We start from the raw sequence: 13,147 nt of genomic DNA on the forward strand, positions 1-13,147 counted from the left end.
TTCTGTCACAGCCTCTGAAGCTCACTTGTTTAACCTGGTGCCAAGCCTGAAGAAGACCTCTACAGGTCGAAACGTCACGCTATTGGCACCATTACTTTCATTCTTTTTCAAAATTAAAACTTCTTAAAAATTAAAAAAAAAATCAAAAATAAAAAATCTTAAAAAATAAAAAAATTAAAAAGTAAAAAAAATCTAAAAAAATACAAATTCCATAAAAAAAGATTTAGAAAAATCCAGTTTCCCCCCCCCCCCCTTTTTTTGGGGGGGGGGCTGCTTCTTTTTATTTTAAGTACTGTTTCCAAAGAAGGAAACCCTCTTTTAGTTTGATAATATTTAAAATTTATTTTTACACATTGTTTCTTAAAAGAGAAACCCTCAAGTTTTTTATCTTTTATTTTTCAAAACAAAAATACACAGGACATTCAAGACATAGAAAAACAACAAAACATGGACGACACCTGGACAACGTGTGTTGGACGACGTGGTCGTCGTCCAAAACACGTTTCCGGAACCCAAATTGGGGAAGGAACTGGTTTGGTCCTCCGGGCCGGAGGGCGAGTGCTTCTTTCTCCTCCAGATGGAGGAGAGATCAGTTCCCCTACCCCATCCCTATCCCTTACCCTAACCTAACCCTATTCTTACCTGGACTCTTTGGTTGTGTCTCAAATAGACACTTAAGCCCTCATGCCACGTCAAGGCAGAGTCGTGAGTTTTTTTTTTTTTAATTCATTTATTTATTTTTTCTATGTAACTATGTAAAAATTAAGGCTTGTTGCATAGAACGTAAAACAACGCTAAACACCCTTCAATGTCTAATAAGAACATGAAAGAACTTAAGTAAAGAAACAGACACTATTCCAAATAGTTCAAGACCCTCCACCTTTTGGTTTTGAAGGCCTGGCAAGTTCTCACTGGAATACCCGCCTCATGACAAGACTTCACATACAATTTGTAGGCTTCCTTCGTTGGCACCTTTGGATCTCTGTTGAGGTAGGCCTGTTCTTCTTCAGACCATGGAACCCTAAAATTTGCAGGACGAGTTTTAGGTTTGGACCTCTCCATCGGCTGTACATCGTCCTGGTCTTCAATGTCCTGTACATCCTCGAAGGGCTGCTCATTTGGAAGTTCTTCAGGTGGCTTGAACTTTGGCTTTGCAGGTAAGACAAGTCTGTGTGGGATGTATTCGTGTAGCTTCCAAACCATACAGTTGAAGATGCGGGGAAGGTGGAACTGGGAGAGGATCTTCCACCTCTGGAGTACCGCTTGAGTAGCGGGACTCATCTCCTGAATGAGACTCTGGAGCTGTTTGTAGTCGACAAAGTCTCCATTCATTATCATCCCAACACATGAGGCGAAGGTAAGTACCTTGAGGCGGAGGGCAGACTCAACCTTTTCCGGAACCCGTTCAATGACCTTAAGTAACCATGGCATGCCATGGTCACGGTATTTCTCTAGGTTCCGGCTGTAGCTGAGAGACCGCCTCTCCACCTCGGTACATACCTGAAGGGTTGCAGTAGCCACCTTACCCAGTTGGACAATTGGCAGCCTCATGTATCCCAAGTACCGAGTACAAGGATCCATTAGGGCCAACCAATTCCAGGAGACCGTGTCTGGAAAACATCAGGTGGACGCCCGGTTCCCTCGCAGAGATTTGGGCAGCGGTGTGAACGGACAGGGACACCACGGCAGACGGATCAACTAAATCTGTCAAATCCAGATTTAGTTGATCTTAGTTGGGTGTCCCTGTCCTTCTGCCCAAACCGGGTTAAATACAGGTGAGCAGAAAAAAGGTGACTCTCACCTGTATTAGCCATGGCTTTATCAAGTAAGTCCAGGACAAAAAAGAGGTCCTGCCTCAACACGTGATATCGGCTGGTGTCAGAGGACACCTGCTTCATCATGGTTGGCTGTGACTTGTCCTTCCTGGGAAGTGCCTTAAGCAGCTTCTGAAACTCCTTGACTGTAGTACAGAACATTTCACATGCATAGATGTGGAAGAGGTTCTTTTAACAGCCTGGAGTCAGGCTCCTTAAGGCACTTAGGTGTGTAGATGATGGAAAGGTGGCATCCACCATCAACATAACCAATAGTGTGCTCACAGCTGTTCTTCAAAGCTGTAAGACCAGCTGGGGTACACTGACTCAGGTCCACATGCTTCTTTATGAAGACATAACTGTCCTGAAGCATGTGGACCTGAAGATTGGGCAGCAAGAGGTAGTGGATTGGAGAGAAGAGGGCCGTAGCACGCTCCAGCTCCACTACCAGTCCATCTATGTCATAGCGAAACTTGAGGCATTGCTCCGGCTCGCTGACATATGTGGAGTGGAAAAGGATGGAAAGGTCAGCCTCAAGGAAGGAAGACAAAGAACTGAATTGGGAGACTGAACTACTAAGACTTTCAGTATTCAGGGTCCCAACTTCAAAAATGTCACTGACATACTGAGATGTCAAGGACTCATCTTGATCTTCTGATATTGATGAGTCCTCCGCCGGTACCGAGTGGGAGGGCAGAAAAAGGTCCTGGCTGACGTCCCCGACGTTGGAGAGCGGCGACTCTCCCGCCCATTCAGCCCGGTCCTCCACGGACGAGTTCTCTGCGTCGCTGCCCTGGGCGTCCTCCTTGTCCCCGAAGCCGCACGAGGAACCCGGTGCGGCTTGCGGACTGGCATCGGCCTGCGGAGATAAAAAGCGAAGAAAAAAACGGCCTGTTTGAGTTTGACTTGGCTCAAAGGTGTTTTAGAGGCTTGCGTTACAAAACTGAAAACTTAATACAGGGGCTGTGTCTTTGAGGTAGTCCCACCTTAGCATTAAACACAATACGAATAGATCGAATGAAGCTAAAAATCTGACACATGGCTTGGAGTTCTACGTTACCATTCTCTTTGCTGGCTCCCGTCGCATTTTGGTGGCTGAAATTAAGAAAGAATAAATATTAACACCACCTAAAGACATCCTGCATCTAACCAATTAGGTATTCTGTAAAATGGATTTTTTGGGGTCTTATCACTAGGTTGCAAATGTTAGATTTGGGATTAGAAATAAATCCTTGAGTTGTGACATTACATAATTCTGGCAATTCTTTAAAATCTCGCTTTTTCAATTGAATGCAAAAGGTTGGCAACAGCTATAAATGTAATTAAATGAAATTTACATTCATTAATTTACCAGAAACAAAGGAACATATTTTGGGATAAAAACATCTTTCTCTGGCACAATTTACCTGCAGCACGTGGGCCAGGCTCTTCAGTCACCTCAGCCTCGGCCTCCTGGCTTGTGCTGGCATTCTTTTGGGAGACAAAAACAAAGAAGCAGTGACTATTAGTCAGTGTAAAAGACATGAAATACATTTTTCCTGAACAAAGCTATCCCAGGAGAGTCAACCTTTATGCTGAAGTCACTCAGTCTCATGTTTTTAATCAGCAGAGCACAATGAAAAATTAATAACTTGTCAGTCACACAAACAGGGAGACTGTAATATATTGGATATTTCACAATTTCTACTCCGGTAGGTTTGCAAAGATCAAACTTTTTTTTTTTCTTTTTTTTTAATTTTCCAATCTTGTGATTTTTTTTAGTTGTGCCATTTTTAATTCTTATTCTTGTTAATATGTAAAATTTGATTTCAAATTATTTACTGCAAGAGCTTACCACAAAAATGCAAATAAGACATGCATGCTTATCTGTAGCTATAAGTAGCCCAGCTTACATTTAGCCTTTCTAGTGAAACAGAATTGAAATAATTTTTAGACATCGCTATGTTTAACAGCGTTTTAAATTTATCTGACTGGCTCCTTTGTTAGACACTCAGCTTGAAGTCCGTTGAAAAACAAATAATCTTACCACTTCCAGCATTGGGCCCCCGTTCCTCTGCACCACCATTGAAAGCTTTCTGTTCGAAATGAGAGAAACGCTTCACCTCACTAGCGGAACAAGTCATCGTCGGTCCGGGCCCCCTAACCAATCACCGGGCCCCTGACGTAACAAAAGTGAAACTTTTGAGCGGGGTGGGGTAGACGACGACAATTTAATATTAAATACACACCTCTGACCAGCGAGGGCGCACTTTCTCCGTATTTAATCAGAGATTTAAGCGATTTCAAACCATTCCTCCAGGCCCGGGTTACCATCTGGGGAAACTTGGGGGGCACTATTGGAGACGCATTTAAACATAGATCTACTATGTGGACATAGATCTACTGAAATATGTTGGATATTTCACAATTTCTACTCCAGTAGGTTTACAAATGCAAACTTTTTTTTTTAATTTTGCAATCTAGTGATTTTTGTTTTAGTTGTGCCACTTTAAATCCTTATCCTTGCTAATATTTTAAATTTTAGTTCTAATTATTTTCTGCAAGAACGGGTCACAATGTCTGGAAACATCTATATGCCCATAGATCTATCTTTACATGTGCAGGATGTCTCTCAACGTTTACCTCCTTCCCCATGTCAGACGCTGGTTACCGACTCGATTAGTTGTTAATAACTATGTACAACTAAGGTCTTTGGGAAGCTCTGCTCTGCACCAGCCAAAACAGTTGTGTCCGGGACAGCCCTCTGGCCCCAGGAGGTGTCCAGTTGCGTACTAAAACACAATCAATCACACCTGGTTGCACAGTACTGAACTTCTCACGTTCATCTGATGATCTTCTTTCTCTTCCTGGTATTGTTTTACACCGCAGAGGTTCTGACTCCTCCTGGTCCACAGTGGATAATCTTACACCTAATCGGTGTAAGATATTATCCTAGGGGTCCGGGAGAAATCCAGCAGTGTCCGGGCCTGCCGGCCCGAATTCTCCTTTGACTTGGAGAAGGGGATGGGATCTGCTTCGGTAAAGCTCCGTGGGGGATCGGGATCTCCTCTGGAACTGCCAGCACCTCGTGGAAGCCAGTCTGTGGACGGGGAAAAGATTTGACGCGTGTTAAAAAAAACAAGGACATTTTTTTCAAGTCTCTATAGAAAGAACCAAACACACGCACGCACGCACGCACACACACACACACACACACACACACACACACACACACACACTTTAAAGCTCGTCTTAAAACCCATCTATTTTACTTGGTTTTCAACTCCAGCGGGATCTAGTTTTAAATTGTATGTTTGTTTTTAAACTGTAAGAGTTTTAATTTTAATTTTTATTTATTTTTTATTGTTATGTTGTGTTTTAATGTGCAGCACTTTGCATCAGCTATGGTTGTTTTAAAGTGCTTTATAAATAGTTAGTATGGTTCTGTTACCGTTTCTGTATTTCCTTCATCTTCCACTTTTTTGTACCTTGTTTTGAATATATTTACGCTTTTATTTTGCTTCTTTTCTTTAGACATATATTTCCACAAAGTCATTCAGATATACATGTGTTTCAATGTTCTGTTTATTTTTTATTCATATCTCATATAAATCAGATCTTGTGTGTTTTTTTATCTTACTTTATTAATCATCCTTTTTGCTTTTATCTGAGTGTGATTATCAGCTGCAGAGTGTTTCATAGCCGTTTTCCACACCTATAAATCATTGAGGAGTATAGAATATGCTGCATATTTTAACTCCTGTATTATATACAGATCCAAAATGTAGCTAGTTTTCCAAGAATTTCAGTACATATTACATTGTTTGATCTTAGTTTATATGAGGTTTCCAGCAGATTTTGTGCTTCAAGTTTACACAAAAAGTGTAACTTTATTCACTCTGTTTATTTTCAGATTTCCACATTAAATTGAGCAGTTTACCTTTGTTTTATTCAGGTTTAATTAACTTATTTCTGTTAAACCACATTTCTGGTTTGTGTCTTCAGTCCTAATGGATGGTTAAATTACTGACCACATCAACATTTAGATTATTTTCTTCAATGATTTAATTTCTGTTTGATATTTTGTTGCTGAGCTAACAAAAAATTCAACTTTGCTTGTTTCTCTTTTTTCAGTGTTTTTCAAACTTTTCTCTCAATTTATTTATCTTTAAAGATAAATAAAGTTTATTAAAAAAGCGAAATAAACAGGAAGTAGAAACATAGAATCTGATAAAAGATGCTACATTTATGCATAAAAAGCCATTAAACTGACAAATGTTACGAAACTATTTCATGTTGTTTCTTGATTCTGTTTCATGTAAAGTGAAGTGAAGATACTGAGTGAAGCATCAGGATGAAGCTGCTGATCAACTGATCAGATCAATATTTAATAATCAGAAATAAACATTTCATTAAAATAAACTTTTCTAAATCTGTGTTTTCACATCAGAACTGAATAAAGACAGAAAGGAGGAGATAAACTAACTTTGACTGCTGAGCAGCTTTTAGTCAGAGCTTAGAGCGCCACCATGTGGACAAAGAGAAACATTTCAGCTTCTCAGTTGTGTTTTAGCTCCTTTCAGATCCTGTTGATAACAAAGAAGCTGAAGGATGAAGGTGGTTCATACTGGTGGATTATAAACATCTGATTGATGTTTGTTTCTAAAATGTCTCCAGATTTTATTCAGCCTCCACCTGAGCTCAGCAGCTCCTCCTCTTCCTCTGTGTTTCTCTACAGCCTCACATCAAACTTTTTATCCTTCGTCTTCTTCTGATGATTTCTCCTCCAATCAAAGCAGCTTCAGCTTCAACATCTGGATCCAGGATGAGGAATTAAAGAGTTAATAAATGTTGGATGTTCAGGTCAGCCTGTGATTAAATGTGACTGAATCATCAGAGACGTTCAGTAAAGATGTTCAGGATAAACAACTAAAGAATCAGAGACTCTGACATTTGCTCCAAACTGATGGCATAAAGACTTTTTTCCATCCAGACTCGTTTCCACTCAGTGATTCTCCTCTGATCTCAGAGTTTTCCTCGTTTCCAGGCAGATTGTGTCTCTTCACATGTTTCAGGTTCAGCTGCAGAGTTTAAATCACTAAAACTGACTTTGTTCCTTTGAACAAATTAAACTTTAAACAATGAAATTGAACTGGAAAAGATCTGATTCTGTTTACTGGTTCTGACATGTTCTACCATTTATATCTGATTAAACAATAAAAGTGTTTATGTGCAGATTATTGTTGCCCAGACTGAGGCTCAGGTTCAGTTTATGGCCTTGAAATGATTTTATTTGGCTCTTTTTTCAAGGATGGTCTAAATCTGCTGCAGTAACTCGAATATTTACAGATTTTCACTGAAAACTGTCTGAGAAAAGATGAAACTGTGAACTGGATTAATTAACTTTAGACCAGGGGTCCCCAAACTTTGTCCTGCGAGGGCCACATAGCTGTTCCTTTCTCTGGTCGGGGGCCGGTCTTAGTTTTTGGAGAAAGAAACCTTAGAAAATTCTTGTCGATGGGGGGGAGAGAGACGACGACGAAGACACATTCGCGCTTTTAGTTAGATTTTTACCCAGAATGCAAATGGAAAAAACCGTGAGTGAAACGGTGACTGGGACTGACTAGTATATATTCCATTGAGGGAAAGTTAGTTTCACATCTGCTCAAGCCCCCTGGTGGTTGAAGAAAAATCCACATATAAACCGGAAAATACTATATATATATATATAAAAAAAAAAAGAACACTGAATGCTATGAGCAGGCGGGCCGGATCCGGCATTGTTCAGGGGGCCGGACCAAATGACGTGGCGCGGGCCGTAGTTTGGGGACCCCTGCTGTAGTTGTTCCTTGTGTGACCATGGGTACAGCTTTAGATCCTCTTTTTACCAGATCACTCAGATAAGTTTGTAAAAATGGACAGAGGCACTGCTGCAGATTACAGTTTATTAAATTCACAAATGTTTCATGTGCAATAATAGTCAATGTATTTTATTATACCAAATGACCACACTGAAGGCAGAAGTCTATGCTGGCCCTGGGATCCTTAAAGCTGAAAAATAATTAAAACTAGATAAAAATTTGACTGTTTGGGGGAGGAATAAGAAAACAAAAATACAAATAAATACACCGTGTTCCCCAACAAAAGCGCACTCAAAAATCCCTAGTGAATACAAAGGAAAAAAAAAAAAAAAAAAAAAAGAGACTCCCCTTCCACTAGTCTCAATATAAATAAAACAGCCTAGGACCCAGGGACAGCATAGGTCCCAGTTTAAAACAAGTCAGCGGGCTACAATAGAAAGTCCCTTTCTCAAAACAAACCCCCATAAAAGAAGTTATTTTTAATCAACAATAAACATCTAAAAATAACTGAAACAAAAGAAAAATTGGAATCAAAACAAATCAAGAACTGAAACAGTAGCAGGCCAACCTTCACACAAAAGAAATCAAGTTAGACAAGAACAGTAACCAGCCAGATAAATCATAAGAAACGGCCCTTACCTTCTCTAAAGTGAATCCAGCAAATGTTGCTCTTGACGTCACTCTAAAGTGAGTTTCCTACAACAATCAGTGGCAGAATCAGACAAATTCTAAACTCACTCCACGATTGATGTTAAACATACCTTTGCACAAGTCCTCAGCCTGCATCTGATCATCTCAGCGATCTACCCGCTTTTAAATGTAAATGCTGATTACCTGTCTCCCTAACAAGCCAGCTGCGCTCTGTCACAGCATCTTCCATATATGGGCAAGAGGAAGAGGGCGCAGCAGCACACATTCAGGGGAAACAATATGCCCCGGCTACACTTGTATTGTGAGTGATGTTGGATCTGATGTCCTGTTGCCTCTCCTCATCTTCCTCTCTCAGGATGAAGATAAATCAAGATGTCCCAAACGGGGCAGATGGCAAACACCGGCCAAGATGGGAGGGGAGGCGGAACTGCAGCTTTTTTTTTTAGGTGCGAACATTGAAAAACTATGTAGTTATTTAGAATGAACCCGTATGAGCTTTATCGATTTTAAAGCACTCAGGAGCCAAAGTCTAGTTTTTTATTTTATTAGAAACTACTTGATTAAAACTGTTCCTGGCTTCTGCTTTTTATGTTTCTCTGATCAAACTTTGACCAAAAATATGGAAAGCAGTGTTTTTTTCTTTCAAACTGTTTTATTTATACTCAGATATATTAAAATAACATAGCGATTGTTTTCTGTTTTACTGTCACGTTTTGTACTAATTAAACACATTTTCAGTTAAATTAAACCAAAAGAAGATATTTTAAAGGTTCTGTATATTTAAGTCCTTACGAAGTTCAGAACCGTCCGGTTCTTCCAAGCAGCGCTGGTGCTCAGAGGGATCCCCGCCCTGGTGCTGCTTCCCGCCGGCCTCACCCGGAGAGCCAGGCCGCCTCTGCTGGCCGCTGTCCGCAGCAGCTGCACTCCCACACCAGGTGCCTCCCAGACTCCGGTGCGCTACAACCAGGTCTGGGGCAGATATGGCCCTCGGCCCCTCGCTGACATGGCCCGGGACTGCATGACGTCCATTAAGGTCCTGAAGTCTGTTTGGAAGGAAAGAGTTCCTGTTGAACGATGACGACGACGATGAACGAGTTTCACTAAATTCATCTAACGACGTTCCTGTTTTTATCTACAGGTGGTCATTCTAACTCACGGTGCAGAATCCATCCTTAATGTTTATGTCCTGTTATTTAGCAGATTGTCTCAATAACTGGCCAACAAATAAATAAAATAGATTTATGCTGCTCATCAGATCGGCTGTGGTTGTCTCTGCCAAACAGGTCCGCTGTTGTTCCGCTCACACTGTCAGTCGGCTGGATTAAACAGTAGTGAACTAAACTTCCGAGTCTTCCTCATGCAAGAGAGGCGTGTCTGCATGAGAAAGGACAACAATGACACTCCCCTTCTCACTATATAAAGCTCCACGTCCTCCTGTTAGTTTAGTTCACTACTTTGTCGGCTAACCGACTGATGAGTGATTGGAGCAGCACTGTGGAGTGAAAATAGTCTCTAAATACCGTGCGTGTGTAATACTGGATTTGTACACTGTGTCTATTTTATCTCACACACTGATGATGTCACAGTTGAATTTTTCACACGGAACCAGAACCGTCACCAACCTGCAGTTATGCTGTTCTCTCTGCTCTTCAACATGACTGTAGAGGATTAACCTCAGTCCAATCTGATTGATTCCTCGGTCGAAGGAGGAAATTTTTGATTTTTTTTTTGTTTGTTTGTCATGAGCTTCCAGTTGATCAGGTGAGTCAGTCCTGTTTTGGTCACTTTTTATTCTGACACTTTCTGCTGTTTTGAATGTGGAGGGGAACAAAAACATTTAACATTTTGATCATGATTGTCGTTGCTAATACACCAATACCTGTAACAACGGTTAAAACCTGAGTACCAGAATTTAAACTAATTGATCACAGAGATGTTTAATTTTATTTGAAGGATAATAAATATGGAAAAGTCATGAATAGTTTCCTCTATAATAGAAACTCAACATCTTTCACTAATTACCAGGTTTCCGATGTTTTTTCCTCTCTAATTATAGCAAATTGATTTTATTTAAAAGTTGCTTTAAAAACAAATGTTCAGCAAATGCAGAGAAAGAAAATAATCCCCATTTTACTTCTGCCATACCGGTTCATGATCACAGGGTGGAAGTAGAGATCTTTTTAAACAATTGTTTTCCTCTCCATCAGTCCAGTTGTTCCTCATACTGTTCCTGATGTCCTGCTGCCTCTCCTCCTCCTCTTCCTCTCTCTGGATGAAGATGATTTCCAGGATCCTGCTGCTCCTCATCCTCAGCTCATGTCTCTGTGGTCAGTCTCCATCTTGTCTTTGTGACAGAAAGCTCTCTAGATGGAGCTGAAAGACTCCCATGTTCCAGTTCTCAGTGTGTCTGCTCCTCTCTTTCCCTCTCTGTCTCCTCAGCAGCAACATTTGTAGTGAATGTGACCCAGAGCAGCTATGAGGCAGAGGAGAACCACAGCATCACTCTGGAGTGGACCTTCACCACCAGGACTCAGGGATCCAACAAATACATAAAGATCATCTGTGACCTGACAGATTTAGTCCTGATCGAAGTAAATAATGGAGTTGAGAATTCAAAGTCTCAGCATCCACAGTTTTCAGGACGAGTTCAAATGGACAAAGACGTCCTCAGAGAAGGACGAATCAGACTTAATGTGTCCAGACTGACGACTGAAGACTCTGGTCTGTATCGATGTGACGTGAAAACTGAAGATGGACTCAACACAGCATTCTGTCGACTCAACATTACTGGTAAAATCTGTTTTCCTGCTTCTGTTTCTTGCTGACATCCATCTGATTCCAGGTCTGAACTGAAGTTTCTCCTTTTCTCTCCAGCAGCTGCTGATCAGCTTCAACCTCCGACTGAGAATCTACAACCAGACAGTCGAGGAAGAATCGGAGTTTATGTTTCACTGGGACTTTTTGTTCTTATTGTTGTTTTTTATGCCAGTTTTAAATGTTTGAAAAGCAAACTAGGAAGAAAATGTTTTTATAATCAAACAGATGTTTAGTTTCTCTGAGAAATGACGCCTGGACTCTGAAAACACTGATGTAAATATGTAATGAAGAAAAATGTCCATCCATTTTCTTTACACCCTTGTCCCTCAGTGGGGTCAGGAGGTGCTGCTGCCTCTCCAGCTATTGTTCCAGGTGAGAGGTGGGTTCACCCTGAACAGATTGCCAGTCTGACGCAGGGCAACACAGAGACACACCATGCACACACCTAGGGGCAATTTGGAGAGACCAATTAACCTGACATGTTTTTGGACTATGGGAGGAAACTGGAGTACCTGGAGAAAACCCACCATGCACAGGGAAAACATGCAAACTCCATGCAGAAAGACCGGGCTGGGAATTGAACCCAGAACCTTCTTGCTGCAAGGCAACAGCTCTACCAACTGCACCACTGTGGAGCCTGTTTTGTAAACTCTTTACTGTTTATTGAAGTGTAAATGTTGTAAATAAATGTCAACACATTGTAAACAAAAGCAGAAAGTAGATGTTTTCTGACATGCTTTGGTTTTCTGCTATTTTTTGTTAAATTATGGAAATAAATATTTTCACTTGTAAATTTGTTTTCCTTTAGAGTTCTAAGTTTTCACATTTTCTCAGCAGCTGATCAAAACTGTAAAATAGATTCATCCAGTTCAGTTTAATCTTTTCTTAGAGCCACTTTGATTCTGTTTACACTTGATTACACCATGATCCTCTTCTTATATCACATATCTGAACATTCATCATTGAAGTAAATATATATGTATTTATATTTTTATCAAATAAAACCTGAATGAAATGGATCAGCGTCATTCTTGTTTATTAAACAGATTTATCCAGCCTCAATAATGTCACATAAACCTTTTACTGTTTTTCTCTGTTTTAAATGTTTCAGTCTGTTTGTGTCACTGAAAGCCAGAAAATAATATTTATTAAATCAGCTCAGATCAAACTTGTGGCTTTAACTTGGTGAGATGAGCTCATCCAGGTATATAAATATCTAAATATATGCTGCATGAAGATTTTATTCCAGACTATGATTCATTTTTATATTTATTTATTTATGTATAGGTTTCATTTTCACATTTGTACAGACCTCTAGTTAATGCATATTAAACTGGTTCAACGTATTGATCACTAATAATCACATTTATCTGCAGTCCGCCTGGTTGCAGCAGCAGGAGTGACGTGTCAGATTCTGCTCCTTCTAAACTAATCAACCAATCACGGCTCCCGTCTCCAGAAAGCAGTGACTTAATGTTCAGCTTCTGGATCGTTAAATGCAGGACATTTAAAATGAAACTCAGTACAGAAAAGTTCTACCAGTGAATGATTAAAACTTCATCATTTCTCTGAACAAAAACATTCAGACAGAGAAAACTCTGTGGAAAGAAGAAGTTTGATCTTCATCATCTGAGGCTGTCGTTTGAGACAGAAAATAAAACAAGGAGAAGATCAAACATCAGGTTTTTCTAACAACCTCATCTAACAGGTTGTAATGGATAATGAACCATTTAAATTAAGTTGCCTAAATTATTCAAATTTGTAGACTATTTATTGTAAATTATTTAAAGGATGTTGCAGATTGTTTAATGATATTTGTCTGTTTTCATTACCACTGTTGGTGGTTTGTATTTTGTTTTGTTTAATTGTATTTGCACTTTGTAAAGTTTTTTTGTTATGTACCTCACGGGCTGCCGTAGCTAAATGAGGGCAGGCCCTATAAAAGCTGGCAAATCATTGTACCAATGAATGACTTCAACAAATTGTCAAAGATGTGCTTGGCACTGTCAACACTTAGTTTTCCCT

The 13,147-nt window shown here is 40.1% G+C and overlaps 1 long non-coding RNA gene across 1 annotated transcript; it reads right to left on the reverse strand.

The window, feature by feature from the left end:
* Window positions 1–9,127: 9,127 nt before the first annotated feature.
* Window positions 9,128–9,597, reverse strand: LOC148154254 (uncharacterized). Its single transcript, XR_015766148.1, has 2 exons — window positions 9,462–9,597; window positions 9,128–9,348 (listed from the first exon to the last, which is right to left on the reverse strand). It is a non-coding gene; the product is annotated as an uncharacterized LOC148154254 (long non-coding RNA).
* Between the last annotated feature and the right edge of the window lie 3,550 nt (window positions 9,598–13,147).

This window comes from Poecilia mexicana, unplaced genomic scaffold, assembly GCF_051168715.1.
Source record: "Poecilia mexicana isolate PSO_F unplaced genomic scaffold, ASM5116871v1 scaffold_18, whole genome shotgun sequence".
In the NCBI taxonomy this organism is placed as follows: domain Eukaryota; kingdom Metazoa; phylum Chordata; class Actinopteri; order Cyprinodontiformes; family Poeciliidae; genus Poecilia; species Poecilia mexicana.